The sequence below is a fragment of the Garra rufa genome, chromosome 8 (genome assembly GCF_049309525.1).
Source record: "Garra rufa chromosome 8, GarRuf1.0, whole genome shotgun sequence".
Classification (NCBI taxonomy): domain Eukaryota; kingdom Metazoa; phylum Chordata; class Actinopteri; order Cypriniformes; family Cyprinidae; genus Garra; species Garra rufa.
Window position 1 is genome coordinate 21,080,570 of NC_133368.1, and position 16,108 is coordinate 21,096,677.

At 37.4% G+C, this 16,108-nt stretch overlaps 1 pseudogene; it reads left to right on the forward strand.

Annotated features, from left to right (window-relative positions):
- The window catches only part of LOC141340111 (potassium/sodium hyperpolarization-activated cyclic nucleotide-gated channel 2-like), a 72,305-nt pseudogene that overhangs the window by 16,328 nt on the left and 39,869 nt on the right, over positions 1-16,108 (forward strand).

A 16,108-nucleotide genomic window follows, 5' to 3' on the forward strand; every position in this document is an offset into this window, starting at 1 on the left:
TAAGAATCAATAAGGAAAACGGTGCACAGTTGGCAAATGCATTCACAGTAACCCTCTGCTAGTTTGGATTTTAAGTTTACAGAATTGAAAGGGTTACACTTTAAAATCAACACAGAGACACATACACACAATATATAAAATGTTGCCATCCAGTTTCATTTGTTAACATTAACTATATTAGTTAACATGAACAATAATTAAATAGCATTTATTAATGTTAATTAATATTAAGCTAAAAAAAAGTATTCATATATTGTTTAAAGGTAAATTAGTATCTTTTAGTTTATGTACTGTGAATTAACATGAACATGAACACAGTTCATGTGGGTGTACAGCAATACACAAAGTGCTCTATAAACGCTTAATTCTTTCAAAATATCTTTAAAAATCAAGTTGAGTGTTTTAATGGGGCGATATATATATAACTGATCTTAAAATGATGGTTTTCGGATGTTTTGAACAGATAACAGCAAAGTTTGTTTTGTTGTCAAAGTTTGTCTTGAAATTTTTAATTATTATAATTTTATATTCAATAAATAACACTATGAAAATATTGTCTACAATGAAGATTATTCACTCATGCTTAAAAGTTGTATTTTTCTTAATCTTTTGCTATGTGACTGAATAGGACAAGTTCATGGTACAGTTCAGTAAAAATAAATAAAAAACAACAACTGCAAAATACAAAAAATGAAAGATTTAATGACCCTTTATATTTTCTCAAAATATCAGACATATTTATGTCGATTACGCTACAGCAATGTGCATCTTCCTCAAAGATGGTCTTAAGCAAAACAGCATGTTCCACTGGTCTCTCTCCCTTACACCCCTCCCCCCTTCAGTCACTCTTCAGTGACTCAATGGTGACTGAACACAGACAGGCACAGGCAGAGTGACAGCAGGTTTCTAATTTCTTTTTTTAATTTTCTTTAATTCATAGAAGCTTGTATAAAATTGATATTTACACCACTTGCTCAGAATGATAAGATCTCTGTGTGAAAAAAGTTGTAAAGAGTTTGGATGCTGCACTTTAAAGATATAAAAAAATTACGGTTATGTTTTTTACTACATCTTTAAAAAATCACCACGTCAACACCGTTCAAGATATCCCAAATTTGCTCGCAATTTAACATCTTCAGAATCTTCTCTTCATGTTAAAAAAGTTTGGTGTGAATACCTTATTTTTCTTAGAAGGAGTGTGAATTTGTTTACAGCCTGATTTTTCCAAAAATCCACATTCAAATCAAAATAGCCGGCTTCCTGTTGGTCTCAGCTAATGAGTTTGATTTAGAAAGTTGTCCAAATTGATGAGATTAATATATGTACAGAGTTTGGTGACTGTAGGAAAAACTAACCCCCCAACTTTTGTCAAAAGATGGCGCTATAGAGTGCCTGCTCCACGTCCATTTATGACCTTTTGCCAGTGTCTAACTATCATTAATATTGATGTGTGTGTTGAGTTTCATGAAATTCTAAGCATGTTAACTGCCTCGAAAAGACAGGAATCTAATTTTAAAGTTTGACATGTTGCCATGGCAACAGCATTCGATTTATCATCGACCCCTTTACATATTCTTATCGGCCGTGTTTTGACATGATTTTGATGAAGTTTAAAGAAAATCGAGTAAAATTAAGAGGCTGATTTCAAAGCATTTTGAAAATGACACACTTCCTGCTGCCAGTTGGTGGCGCTATAACTTTGACTCATAATAGTCACATTTATGGAATCGGCATCATACAACGAACAAACTGGTGAAGTTTCATCAGAATCAGGCAATGTGGTCAACAGTTATTAGACACTTCCTGTTTCTCATTTCTCGCCATAACTTTGTCGCCTTGCCACGGCCAAACCGTTCGAGATATCAAAAATCTCCTCGCAATTTAGCATCCCCAATGTCTTGAGATCATGCTGACCGAGTTTGGTGACAATCCCATGGAATTCCTGGGAGGAGTACGTTAAATTCCAGAGCATGCGCTTTTTAAACAGCCCTAAATATCTCACTTCCTGTCAGGTGGAGCCTATGACATAGAGTACAAAAGTTGTTTGGCTCAGTGAGATCTATATGTGTACCGAGTTTCATATCAATACATGCAAGTATGTGTGCGCAGTACATCAAGTTTTCAAACTGTGTTCCAGGGGGCGCTGTAGAGGCCCTGAACCACGCCCGGGTCCCAGCCTCTTTGGCGTCCTGATGGCCGCAGATTCCAACGTGTGTGCAAATTTTCAAGAGTTTTTGAGTATGTTAAGGCCCCCAAAAGTGCCCGGAAGGTTGAAAAAAAAAAAAAAAAAAAAAAAAAAAAAAAAATAATAATAACCCTTAGAAGAACAATAGGGCCTTCGCCCTTTTGGGCTCGGGCCCTAATTAAAGCTGCAAGCAGCGATGGTAGGGCCCTCGCACTCGGGCTCACCGCCGATTGGTGGCGAATGGTGGGCACTATGCTATTAACACAGAAAATGTAGTAGGAATATGTCAAAGTCATTGATATGTGCCAATCTTCCTTCTGCCAGCTGGTGGCGCTATGCCTATAACTGAATATTGGCATGCAGATGTGTTCAGGCCAGTGCTTTTATCAAACTTATGAAGTTTGGTGAAGCTTGAACATGGCATGCTTGAGTGTAAGTCATGACATATCCTGCTGCCAACAGGTGGTGCTATTACAAAATATTGTCTTTTAGATGTCTTCAGGCCAGGACTATTGCCAAACATGTCAAGTTTGGTGCAAATTGTACATTGCATGCTTAAGTTAGTGTAAAACAAGTAATTTGCTGTTGCCAGCTGGTGGCGCTATGACTATAACTAAATATTGGCATGTAAATGTATTCAGGCCAGGACTCTTATCAAACATATTAAGTTTGGGGCTGATTGGACATTGCATGCCTGAGTTACAGTAACTTCCTGTTTCATTGCATTAAGAGTATGCTTTAGCACTTAGCTAAATGTTGCTAACATGTTTCTAACATGTTGCTACCCTATTTTAACACTTGTTGATATTTTTAAAATGTTGCTAGGCATCCACAACAGTATTAAATATGTGGCTTCCTATTACCAGCTGGTGGCGCTATGACTATAGCTGAATATGGGCATGTATATATCTTCAGGCCAGGACTCTTATCAAACATGTGAAGTTTGGGGCTGATTGGACATTGCATGCCTGAGTTACAGTAACTTCCTGTTTCATTGCATTAAGAGCATGCTTTAGCACTTAGCTAAATGTTGCTAACATGTTATAGCATGTTTCTAGCATGTTGCTACCCTATTTAACACTTGTTGATATTTTTAAAATGTTGCTTGGCATCCACAACAGTATTAAACATGTGACTTCCTGTTGCCAGCAGGTGGCACTATCACTATAACTGAATATGGGCATGGGCTTGTGTTCAGACCAGGACTCTTATCAAACATATTAAGCTTGGGTCAGATTGGACATTGTATGCATGAGTTACACTTATTTTTCTTTGTATTAATATCATGCTTTAGCTCTCAGCTAAGTGTTGCTAGCATGTTTTAACATGATTCTAGCATGATGCTAGCCTATTTAAAACTTGCTGACGCTTTTTATTATGTTGCTAGGAGTCCGTAACACCATTAAACGTCACTTCCTGTTGTCAGCAGGTGGTGCTGTGACTATAACTGCATGTATATATCTTCAGGCCAGGAGTCTTATCAAACGTGAAGTTTGGGGCTGATTGGACATTGCATGTCTGAGTTACAGTAACTTCCTGTTTTATGTCTTTAACAACATGCTTTAGCACTAAGTAAGTGTTGCTAGCATGTTTGAGTACGTTTTAAACTAGTTTAGCACTCAATGGCTTTTTTAGTGTGTTGCTAATAGTGTGTCACAGTGTTAAACATGTCACTTCCTGTTGACAGTAGGTGGCGCTATAACTATAGCTGAATATTGGCATGTAGATATCTTCAGGCCAGGACTGTTATCAAACATGTGAAGTTTGGGGCTGATTGGACATTGCATGCCTGAGTTACAGTAACTTCCTGTTTCATTGCATTAAGAGTATGCTTTAGCACGTAGCTAAATGTTGCTAACATGTTTCTAACATGTTGCTATCCTATTTTAACACTTGTTGATATTTTTAAAATGTTGCTAGGCATCCACAACAGTATTAAACATGTGGCTTCCTATTACCAGCTGGTGGCGCTATGACTATAGCTGAATATGGGCATGTATATATCTTCAGGCCAGGACTCTTATCAAACATGTGAAGTTTGGGGCTGATTGGACATTGCATGCCTGAGTTACAGTAACTTCCTGTTTCATTGCATTAAGAGCATGCTTTAGCACTTAGCTAAATGTTTGCTAACATGTTATAGCATGTTTCTAGCATGTTGCTACCCTATTTAACACTTGTTGATATTTTTAAAATGTTGCTTGGCATCCACAACAGTATTAAACATGTGACTTCCTGTTGCCAGCAGGTGGCACTATCACTATAACTGAATATGGGCATGGGCTTGTGTTCAGACCAGGACTCTTATCAAACATATTAAGCTTGGGTCAGATTGGACATTGTATGCATGAGTTACACTTATTTTTCTTTGTATTAATATCATGCTTTAGCTCTCAGCTAAGTGTTGCTAGCATGTTTTAACATGATTCTAGCATGATGCTAGCCTATTTAAAACTTGCTGACGCTTTTTATTATGTTGCTAGGAGTCCGTAACACCATTAAACGTCACTTCCTGTTGTCAGCAGGTGGCGCTGTGACTATAACTGCATGTATATATCTTCAGGCCAGGAGTCTTATCAAACGTGAAGTTTGGGGCTGATTGGACATTGCATGTCTGAGTTACAGTAACTTCCTGTTTTATGTCTTTAACAACATGCTTTAGCACTAAGTAAGTGTTGCTAGCATGTTTGAGTACGTTTTAAACTAGTTTAGCACTCAATGGCTTTTTTTAGTGTGTTGCTAATAGTGTGTCACAGTGTTAAACATGTCACTTCCTGTTGACAGTAGGTGGCGCTATAACTATAACTGAATATTGGCATGTAGATATCTTCAGGCCAGGACTGTTATCAAACATGTGAAGTTTGGGGCTGATTGGACATTGCATGCCTGAGTTACAGTAACTTCCTGTTTCATTGCATTAAGAGTATGCTTTAGCACTTAGCTAAATGTTGCTAACATGTTATAGCATGTTTCTAGCATGTTGCTACCCTGTTTAACAGTAGTTGAATTTTTTTAAAATGTTGCTAGGCATCCACAACAGTATTAAACATGTGGCTTCCTGTTACCAGCTGGTGGCGCTATGACTATAACTGAATACGGGCATGGGCGTGTGTTTAGGCCAGGATTCTTATCAAACATGTTAAGTTTGGGGCTGATTGGACATTGTATGCCTGAGTTAGAGTAACTTCCTGTTTCATTGTATTATTAGCATGCTTTAGCATATTAGCTAAGTGTTGCTAGCATGCTTTATTATTTTTGTAGCATGTTGAATATTAAGTTTGGGTCAGATTCAACATTATATACATGAGTTACAGCAATTTCCTTTTGTATTTGTATTAATAGCATGCTTTAGCTCTTAGCTAAGTGTTGCTAGCATGTTTTAGCATGTTTGTAGCATGTTGCTAGCTTATTTAAGACTTGTTAACGCTTTTCAATATGTTTCTAGGAGTCCGTAACAGTGTTAAACATGTCATTTCCTGTTGTCAGCAGGTGGCGCTATGACTATAACTAAATATGGGCACTGACGTGTGTTCAGGACCGGACTGTCATCAAACATGTGAAGTTTGAGGCAGATCGGACATCGTATGCCTGAGTTATAGCAACTTCCTTTTTCATGGCGAAACATCAAAGTTTGTCCGGCCGCCACGGACACGCCCTTCGACGAAAACTCTAAAGCTTCGCAATTTAACATCGCAAAGGCCTTATGATGACACTCAGCAAATTTGAAGATGATCGGATAAAAACTGTAGGAGGAGTTCGTTAAAGTATGAGGCCTGAAAATGGCAAAAACTGCACAAAAATCGTACAGGAAATTCAATATAACGGACTTCCTGTTGGGTTTCGGATGTTGCACCAGGAGACTTTTTTGTAGGTATTGGTGTGTTACATATGTGTACCGAGTTTCGTACATGTACGTGAAACGTAGCTCGAGGGGCACTCCGTTGAAATTTTATAGGTGGCGCTATCGAGCCATTTTGCCACACCCACTTTTGAAAACCATATCAGATGTAAATTTTCGCCAGGTCTGATGCGTGTGCAAAGTTTCGTGAGTTTTCGGGCATGTTTAGGCCCTCAAAAAGACTTTTCATTTTGGAGAAGAAGAAGAAGAAGAAGAAGAAGAAGAATTAAAGCTGCGAGCAGCGATGAACGGGCCCTCGCACCCGGGCTCACCGCCGACCGGTGGCTTCAGGAAAACAGCAATCGGTGGGCAGTATGCTTTTAATACAGTAAATATAGAAAAAATATGTCATAAGTCATTTAAATGTGCCAAAATTGCCGCTGCCAGCTGGTGGCGCTATGCCTATAACTGATTATTGACATGTAGATGTGTTCAGGCCAGCACTATTATCAAACATATGAAGTTTGGTGCAGATTGACCTTGGTGTGTTTGAGTTAGTGAAATATATGAGATTTCCTGCTGCCAACAGGTGGCGCTATGATAATATCTGTATATTGGTCTTTAGGTGTCTTCAGGCCAGGACTCTTACCAAACCTGTGAATTTTGTGGCAGATCAGACATTTTCAGGCTAAGTTATAACCACTTCTATGTCTATGCAGAAACATCAAACTTTGTCAGGCCACCACGGACATGCCCTTTAATGAAAACTCAAGATCTTCACAATTTAACATCTCTAAGGCCTCAAGATCAGACTGACCAAATATAATGTTGATTTAATTAAATGCAATCAATGCAAGGACTTCAGATAGATGCCAACTGTGAACCAGTATGCTACAAATAAGAACATGTAATTCATGATGATAGCAAAATGTTATTTTTGCTTCCTTTATATCCACCACTTCTGCTTAAATGTCATTGTTACCTATCTGTACAATTTTTGTATAATATATTTTTGTATAAAATCAATTGTTGTCATAACTAAGAATCAATAAGGAAGACGGTGCCCAGTTGGCACATGCATTCACAGTAACCATCTGCTAGTTTGGATTTTAAGTTTACAGAATTGAAAGGGTTACACTTTAAAATCAACACACAGACACATACACACAAAATATAAAATGTTGCCATCCAGTTTCATTTGTTAAAATTAACTATATCAGTTAACATGACCAATAAATAAATAGCATTTATTAATGTTAATTAATATTAAGCTAAAAAAAGTATTCATATAAAGTTTATGTGTGAATTAACATGAACATGAACACAGTTCATGTGGGTGTACAGCAATACACAATAAAGTGCTCTATAAACGCTTCATTCTTTCAAAATATCTTTAAAAATCAAGTTGAGTATTTTAACGGGGTGATACATATATATAACTGATCTTAAAATTATGGTTTTCAGATGTTTTGAAGAGATAACAGTAACGTTTGTTTTGTTGTCAAAGTTTGTCTTAATTTTTTATTATTATGATTTTATATTCAATAAATAACACTATGTAAATATTGTCTATCAATGAAGATAAATTGATCATGCTAAAAAGTTGTATTTTTTAAAATCTTTTGCTATGTGACTGAATAGGACAAGTTCATGGTACAGTTAAGTAAAAAATAAATAAAAAACAACAACTGCAAAAAATGAACAATGAAAGACTTAGTGACCCTTTATATTTTCTCAAAATATCAGACTCTCAAAGATCAGACATATTTATGTAATTACACTACATACAGTATGTGCATTTTGTTCAAAGATGGTCTGTAGGATGGCTCTCTACTCTGTCACCCTCTCTGCCTCTCACCCCTCCCCCCTGCAATAATGAGCTTCTCTGTGCCTGACTGAACGCACACACATACTGTAGAGACATTCACCAGAGTGACAGCAGGTTTCTGAGTTATTTTTTAAATTTTCTTTAATTCATAGAAGCTTGTATACATTTTTTATTTCCAGCACTTGCTCAGAATGATTAGATCTCTGTGTGAAAAAAGTTTTAAAGAGTTTGGATGCTGCACTTTAAAGATATAAAAATATTTTTTACTATATCTTTAAAAAATCACCACGTCCACACCGTTCAAGATATCCAAAATCCGGTCGCAATTTAACATCTTCAGAATATTCTCTTCATGTTAAAAAAGTTTGGTGTGAACAGCTGGTTGTTCTTAGGAGTAGTGTGAATTTGTTTACTACCTGATTTTTCAAAAAATCCACCTTCAAATCAAAATAGCCGGCTTTCTGTAGGTCTTAGCTAATGAGTTTGATTTAGAAAGTTGTCCAGATTGATGAGAACAATATATGTACAGAGTTTGGTGACTGTAGGAAAAACTAACCCCCCAACTTTTGTCAAAAGATGGCGCTATAGAGTGCCTGCTCCACGCCCATTTATGACCTTTTGCCAGTGTCTAACTATCATTAATATTGATGTGTGTGTTGAGTTTCATGAAATTCTAAGCATGTTATCTGCCTCGAAAAGACAGGAATGTAATTTTAAAGTTTGACACGTTGCCATGGCAACAGCATTTGATTTATCATCGACCCCTTTACATATTCTTATCGGCCGTGTTTTGACATGATTTTGATGAAGTTTAAAGAAAATCGAGTAAAATTAAGAGGCTGATTTCAAAGCATTTTGAAAATGACACGTTTCCTGCTGCCAGTTGGTGGCGCTATAACTTTGACTCATAATAGTCACATTTATGGAATCGGCATCATACAAGGAACAAACTGGTGAAGTTTCATCAGAATCAGGCAATGTGTGCAACAGTTATTAGACACTTCCTGTTTCTCATTTCTCGCCATAACTTTGTCGCCTTGCCACGGCCAAACCGTTCGAGATATCAAAAATCTCCTCGCAATTTAGCGTCCCCAATGTCTTGAGATCATGCTGACCGAGTTTGGTGACAATCCCATGGAATTCCTGGGAGGAGTACGTTAAATTCCAGAGCATGCGCTTTTTAAACAGCCCTAAATATCTCACTTCCTGTTGCGTGGAGCCCATGACATAGAGTACAAAAGTTGTTCAGCTCGATGAGTTCTATATGTGTACCGAGTTTCATATCAATACGTGCAAGTATGTGTGCGCAGTACATCAAGTTTTCAAACTGTGTTCCAGGGGGCGCTGTAGATGCCCTGAACCACGCCCGGGTCCCAGCCTCTGTGGCGTCCGGACGACGGCAGATTCCAACGTGTGTGCAAATTTTCAAGAGTTTTTGAGTATGTTAAGGCCCCCAAAAGTGCCCCAACGGTTGAAAAAAAAAAAAAAAAAAAAAAAAAAAAAAAAAAAAAAACAAATAAGAATCCTTAGAAGAACAATAGGGCCTTCGCCCTTTTGGGCTCGGGCCCTAATAATAAACGGAGCAATTCCAATAGGGTCCTCGCACTGTAGTGCTCGGGCCCTAATAATAATAATAATAATAATAATAATTAAAGCTGCAAGCAGCGATGGTAGGGCCCTCGCACTCGGGCTCACCGCCGATCGGTGGCGAATGGTGGGCACTATGCTATTAACACAGTAAATGTAGGAGGAATATGTCAAAGTCATTGATATGTGCCAATCTTCCTGCTGCCAGCTGGTGGCGCTATGCCTATAACTGAATATTGGCATGCAGATGTGTTCAGGCCAGTGCTTTTATCAAACATATGAAGTTTGGTGAAGCTTGAACATGGCATGCTTGAGTGTAAGTCATGACATATCCTGCTGCCAACAGGTGGCGCTATTACAAAATATTGGCTTTTAGATGTCTTCAGGCCAGGACTATTGGCAAACATGTCCAGTTTGGTGCAAATTGTACATTGCATGCTTAAGTTAGTGTAAAACAAGTAATTTGCTGTTGCCAGCTGGTGGCGCTATGACTATAACTGAATATTGGCATGTAAATGTATTCAGGCCAAGACTCTTATCAAACATATTAAGTTTGGGGCTGATTGGACATTGCATACCTGAGTTACAGTAACTTCCTGTTTTATGTCTTTAACAACATGCTTTAGCACTAAGTAAGTGTTGCTAGCATGTTTGAGTACGTTTTAAACTAGTTTAGCACTCAATGGCTTTTTTAGTGTGTTGCTAATAGTGTGTCACAGTGTTAAACATGTCACTTCCTGTTGACAGTAGGTGGCGCTATAACTATAACTGAATATTGGTATGTAGATATCTTCAGGCCAGGACTGTTATAAAACATGTGAAGTTTGGGGCTGATTGGACATTGCATGCCTGAGTTAGAGTAACTTCCTGTTTCATTGCATTAAGAGTATGCTTTAGCACTTAGCTAAATGTTGCTAACATGTTTCTAGCATGTTGCTACCCTATTTAACACTTGTTGATATTTTTAAAATGTTGCTTGGCATCTACAACAGTATTAAACATGTGACTTCCTGTTGCCAGCAGGTGGCACTATCACTATAACTGAATATGGGCATGGGCTTGTGTTCAGACCAGGACTCTTATCAAACATATTAAGCTTGGGTCAGATTGGACATTGTATGCATGAGTTACACGTATTTTTCTTTGTATTAATATCATGCTTTAGCTCTCAGCTAAGTGTTGCTAGCATGTTTTAACATGATTCTAGCATGATGCTAGCCTATTTAAAACTTGCTGACGCTTTTTATTATGTTGCTAGGAGTCCGTAACACCATTAAAAGTCACTTCCTGTTGTCAGCAGGTGGCGCTGTGACTATAACTGAATATGGGCATGTATATATCTTCAGGCCAGGACTCTTATCAAACGTGAAGTTTGGGGCTGATTGGACATTGCATGTCTGAGTTACAGTAACTTCCTGTTTTATGTCTTTAACAACATGCTTTAGCACTAAGTAAGTGTTGCTAGCATGTTTGAGTACGTTTTAAACTAGTTTAGCACTCAATGGCTTTTTTAGTGTGTTGCTAATAGTGTGTCACAGTGTTAAACATGTCACTTCCTGTTGACAGTAGGTGGCGCTATAACTATAACTGAATATTGGCATGTAGATATCTTCAGGCCAGGACTGTTATCAAACATGTGAAGTTTGGGGCTGATTGGACATTGCATGCCTGAGTTAGAGTAACTTCCTGTTTCATTGCATTAAGAGTATGCTTTAGCACTTAGCTAAATGTTGCTAACATGTTATAGCATGTTTCTAGCATGTTGCTACCCTGTTTAACAGTTGTTGAATTTTTTTAAAATGTTGCTAGGCATCCACAACAGTATTAAACATGTGGCTTCCTGTTACCAGCTGGTGGCACTATGACTATAACTGAATACGGGCATTGGCGTGTGTTTAGGCCAGGATTCTTATCAAACATGTTAAGTTTGGGGCTGATTGGACATTTTATGCCTGAGTTAGAGTAACTTCCTGTTTCATTGTATTATTAGCATGCTTTAGCATATTAGCTAAGTGTTGCTAGCATGCTTTATTATTTTTGTAGCATGTTGAATATTAAGTTTGGGTCAGATTCAACATTATATACATGAGTTACAGCAATTTCCTTTTGTATTTGTATTAATAGCATGCTTTAGCTCTTAGCTAAGTGTTGCTAGCATGTTTTAGCATGTTTGTAGCATGTTGCTAGCCTATTTAAGACTTGTTAACGCTTTTCAATATGTTTCTAGGAGTCCGTAACAGTGTTAAACATGTCATTTCCTGTTGTCAGCAGGTGGCGCTATGACTATAACTGAATATGGGCACTGACGTGTGTTCAGGACCGGACTGTCATCAAACATGTGAAGTTTGAGGCAGATCGTACATCGTATGCCTGAGTTATAGCAACTTCCTTTTTCATGGCGAAACATCAAAGTTTGTCCGGCCGCCACGGACACGCCCTTCGACGAAAACTCTAAAGCTTCGCAATTTAACATCGCAAAGGCCTTATGATGACACTCAGCAAATTTGAAGATGATCGGATAAAAACTGTAGGAGGAGTTCGTTAAAGTATGAGGCCTGAAAATGGCAAAAACTGCACAAAAATCGTACAGGAAATTCAATATAACGGACTTCCTGTTGGGTTTCGGATGTTGCACCAGGAGACTTTTTTGTAGGTATTGGTGTGTTACATATGTGTACCGAGTTTCGTACATGTACATGAAACATAGCTCGAGGGGCACTCCGTTGAAATTTTATAGGTGGCGCTATCGAGCCATTTTGTCACACCCACTTTTGAAAACCATATCAGATGTAAATTTTCGCCAGGTCTGATGCGTGTGCAAAGTTTCGTGAGTTTTCGGGCATGTTTAGGCCCTCAAAAAGACTTTTCACTTTGGAGAAGAAGAAGAAGAAGAAGAAGAAGAAGAATTAAAGCTGCAAGCAGCGATGAACGGGCCCTCGCACCCGGGCTCACCGCCGACCGGTGGCTTTAGGAAAACAGCAAACGGTGGGCAGTATGCTTTTAATACAGTAAATATAGGAGAAATATGTCATAAGTCACTTAAATGTGCCAAATTTCAGGCTGCCAGCTGGTGGCGCTATGCCTATAACTGATTATTGGCATGTAGATGTGTTCAGGCCAGCACTATTATCAAACATATGAAGTTTGGTGCAGATTGATTTTGGTATGTTTGAGTTAGTGAAAGATATGATATATATTGCTGCCAACAGGTGGCGCTATGATAATATCTGAATATTGGCCTTTAGGGGTCTTCAGGCCAGGACTCTTGCCAAACCTGTAAAGTTTGAGGTAGATCGGACATTTTATGGCTGAGTTATGACAACTTCTGTATCCATGGCGAAACATCAAACTTTGTCAGGCCGCCATGAACACGCCCTTTAACGAAAACTCAAGATCTTCACAATTTAACATCTCTAAGGCCTCTAGATCAGACTGACCAAATTTAATGTTGATATCATTAAATCTGTAGGAGGAGTTTGCTACAAGTCATTTCCTGTTACCAACAGGTGGCGCTGTGATTATAACAGAATATTGGCTTTCAGATGTGTTCAGGTCAGGACTTTAATCGAACATGTGAAGTTTGAGGCAAATGGGACATTTTATGGCTGAGTTATAAAAAGTTTTATATCCATGGCGAGACCTCGGAATTTGTCAGGCCGCCACGGACACGCCCTTTACCGAAAACTCAAGATCTTCACAATTTAACATCACTAAGGCCTTTATATTAGACTGACCGATTTTGGTGTTGATCTGTATAAATCTCTAGGAGAAGTTTGTTGTAGAGTATAGCATGACACTTCCTGTTGCCTGCAGGTGGCGCTATGACTATAACCGAATATGGGCATGTAGATGTCTTCAGGTCAGGAGTGTTATCACACATGTGAAGTTTGGGACAGATCGGACATTGTATGCCTGAGTTATAGCAACTTCCTTTTTCATGGCGAAACATCGAAATTTGCCAGGCCGCCACGGACACGCCCTCTGATGAAAACTCTAGATCTTCGCAATTTAACGTCACAAAGGGCTTTAGATTGGACTCACCAAATTCGGCATTGATCCGAATCAATCTCTATGAGGAGTTCGTTCAAGTACGACGCCTGAAAATGGCAAAAATGACACAAATTTTGCTGAGAAAATTAAAAATAACCGACTTCCTGTTGGGTGTCAAATTTTGCTCCAAGAGGCTTTTTTGTAGGTATTGGTGTGTTACATGTGTGTACCGATTTTCGTGCATGTACGTGAATCACAGCTGAAAGCGCACACCGCTGAACGTGTAAAGGTGGCGCTGTCGAGCCATTTTGCGACACCCACTTCTGAACCCCATATCAGACGTAAATTTTCGCCAGGTTTGACGTGTGTGCGAAGTTTCATGAGTTTTCGGGTATGTCTAAGCCCTCAAAAATGCGATTCATTTTGGAGAAGAATAATAATAATAATAATTAAAGCTGCAAGCAGCGATGACCGGGCCCTCGCCGTCTGTGCATTCGCAATCCCGATAGCATCAGGAAAACGGTGCCCAGTTGGCACATGCATTCACAGTAACCCTTTGGACTAACCCTAACTGTCTCTCCTCCTCTCTGACTCTTTCTCTTACCACCCATCCCCCCTCCTTACACTCAACCACTTACCACACAAACACACACATTGAGTGCAGAGCAGAGTGAGATCAGATATGTTTTTTTTTATTTTCTTTAATTCGTGGAGTTTTGTATAATTATGAAATGAACTGTGTTTGATCAGAATGAATAGTTATTTGTTTGAAAAAAGTTTCAAAGAGTTAGGATGCTGCACTTTAAATATATAATAAATCATTGAAAATTGAAAATGGAAAATTAAATTCTAAGCACGCTATCTGCCTCAAAAACACAGGAAACAAATATTTGAATTTATTTTTTATTTTTATTTATTTGCCATGGCAACAGCATTTGATGCATCAGGGACGCCTTTACAGACTCTCATCGGCCGTGTTTTTACATTATTCTGATGAAGTTTGAAGAAAATCGAGTACAAATATATTGTTCGTTGTTTGTTCGTGTTTGTAAGTTCATTAACCATTGTTACCAAATAGTTACTATTTTAAATAGTTACCATGTTTTATGGTCTACAAGCATTTTTAAATATTATTTTAATAATCTATAAGCATCTGTGAAATAATTATAAACAAATATATTAAAAATAAATACATATTAACTTAGTTGATTTTTTTTGGCCTTTTTGTATTTGTTTCTCATTCTAATTAAGTGAACTGAGCAGTACAGTATAGTGTCATACTTATAAGATTTTTTGTTCTACCAGTGAGAGTGTATATATGTATTTAAATCATATAATTTTTCCTTAAAAGATAAAAAAAGATTTTAATGCTCTTTAAGCACCTATACAAAATAATTATGTAAAAGTACACTGAAAGTACAGTATATATCAACTGATTCTATGGATTATTGTCATTCTTATACACTGACAATGAGCTAAATAGCATTAGAGGTCAAACGATTCCTTATCTTATGAGGACCTCTAGTGTTCATCCCTGGTATTAGAGCTTTAATCTGACAAATTTAAATGACACTTTAATGTTTTTGGGGCCTCTGAGCATGATAACATTTTGAAACTATACGTATTTCCTAAGAATTTCTTGTTCTTTATATGTAAAAAGTTTTGATGAGTTAGAATAATGCAATTTAAAGATATATGAAAATAACTCTCCATCTTTTTTATTGTTACTTTCATAAATCACCACATCAACACCGTTCAAGATATCCCAAAGCCGTTCACAATATAGGGAACATTTTCCCTATATTCTGATGATGATGATAAGAACATGTAATTCATGATGATAACAAAATGTTATTATTGCTTGCTTTACGTCCACCACTTCTGCTTCAATGTCATCGTTACCTATCTGTTCATTTTGTGTGTGGATATTGCTTTGCAGGTGACTCCTGTTATAAGACATAACTTTTAAGCGCTATAACTAAGAAAGAATCAATTAGGAAAACGGTGCCCAGTTGGCACATGCATTCACAGTAACCCTCAGCCAGTTTGGATTTAAAGTTTACAGAATTGAAAGGGTTAGACTTTAAAATCAACACAGAGACACATACACATACTATATAAAATGTTGCCATCCAGTTTCATTTGTTAACATTAACTATATTAGTTAACATGAACAATAATTAAATAGCATTTATTAATGTTAATTAATATTAAGCTAAAAAAGTATTCATATATTGTTTAAAGGTAAATTAGTATCTTTTAACATTAGTTTATGTACTGTGAATTAACATGAACATGAACACAGTTCATGTGGGCGTACAGCAATACCCAATAAAGTGCTCTATAAACGCTTCATTCTTTGAAAATATCTTTAAAAATCAAGTTGAGTATTGTAATGGGGCGATATATATATATATAACTGATCTTAAAATGGTAAAATTTTCAGATGTTTTGAACAGATAACAGCAAAGTTTGTTTTGTTGACAAAGTTTGTCTTGAAACTGTTAATTAAAATGTTATATTCAATAAATAACACTATGAAAATAAATGTCTATCAATGAAGATAAACCGCTCATGCTAAAAAGTTGTATTTTTCTTAATCTTTTGCTATGTGACTGAATAGGACAAGTTCATGGTACAGTTCAGTAAAAAATAAATAAAAAAACAACAACTGCAAAAT